The following is a 1,476-nucleotide window of genomic DNA, read 5'->3' as shown; positions in this document are numbered from 1 at the left end:
GCTCGGTTGCTAACTGAAAGGTTGGAGGGTGAGCCAAAGGTGCCTAGGAATGAAGGCCTGGGGATGTACCTCTGAGAAATCAGCCATGGAAAACTCTCTGGACACCTGGGGTTTCCACAAATCGGAATCAACTTGATGGCCAGTTTGTCCCATTGTATAAACACATGATTATTTACTTACACATTAACTTGTAGGTGGATATTTGGATGGTTGTCAGTTTGGGAGTATTAGAAGCTATGGATATCCTTGAACTAACCTTATTGAAATAGGTGCCCTGGTGGTATAGGAGCCCTTGTGGTGTAGTGGTTATGCTTTGGGCTGCGATCTGCATGGTCGGCAGTTTGAAAAACACCAGCAGCTCCTCCAAAGAAAGACTGGGCTTTCTACTCCTGTAAACAGTCTCAGAAACCCACTGGGGGTCACTATGAGTCACTGATGGCAGTAAGTGTGGTGTGTGTGTGTGTGTGTGTGTGTGTGTGTGTGTTTTAACCTTACTGTGATCCTTACATGATTCTCTTCAAGTGGAATTGCTGAGTTACTTTTGTAAGAAAGTGGTAAGATGTCCCCAACGTGTTTATTCCATGTTAAACTTGTACCTGTTGCTCCACATTTACATCATGCCGTTATTTGGTGTCCATGGCATGTGTTCCGTGAGTCTGAAGATGACCTTATAGATTGGTATCAGACACAGGGGCTAATATCAGATTTATGGACTTGATCTGGACTGGGATGTTTTCTTAATATTCAATTGCTCTTGTATATAAAGCTCTTTCCTATACACATATGCATATTTATGGATTTGTTTCTCTAGTCTACCCAGACTAAACACAACCACCTTTTCCTACATCAATTGGCCATTTGGGTATTTGTGTAGTGCCTGTTCAAGTCCATAACACATTATTCTATTTTATTTTTCATTAGCTCATTTTAAAATATAGGGCTGCATTTGCAATGGTTTTTGTCTTGTTACATGTGTGAGTACAAGGCTAAGTCAAAAAGTACTGCTACAAACAGAAACCTTTATTAAACAAATCATTGTCACCAAACTGTGAAGCCACTGTGTTTCTCAATCTATCTTCCCTCTTGGCCTACACACTTCTGAAGGCAGTGTCTCCATCTCTCTACCTGATCCCCAAAGAATTCTGCACTTTCAATTTACATTAGCCAAATCTTGCAACATGTTCCTTTGAAATGTTGACTTGGGAACAAAAAGATGGTCTGCAAGGGCAAGAGCAGGGCTGTAGGGTGAATGGAATGAGGCTCCCAACCTCTTCTCAGAGGACAGCTACTCTTGAACAGGTGTATGATCAAGATGGGAAAAAATTCCTCAGCACAACTTTCTTGGCCTTTTTTTCAGTTTTTAATTTTCTTAAAATGTTACAGTGAACCCTCATTTATCGCGGTTAATCGGTTCTAGACCCTACCGTGATAAATGAAATTCCGCGAAGTAGGATTCCTTATTTGTAAATCAAATAT

This window comes from Echinops telfairi, unplaced genomic scaffold, assembly GCF_000313985.2.
Source record: "Echinops telfairi isolate 266 unplaced genomic scaffold, ASM31398v2 ScPeMD7_7400;HRSCAF=8409, whole genome shotgun sequence".
NCBI lineage: Eukaryota > Metazoa > Chordata > Mammalia > Afrosoricida > Tenrecidae > Echinops > Echinops telfairi.
The sequence above is the reverse complement of the archived record's forward strand: the minus strand, read 5'-3'. Positions refer to the sequence as shown.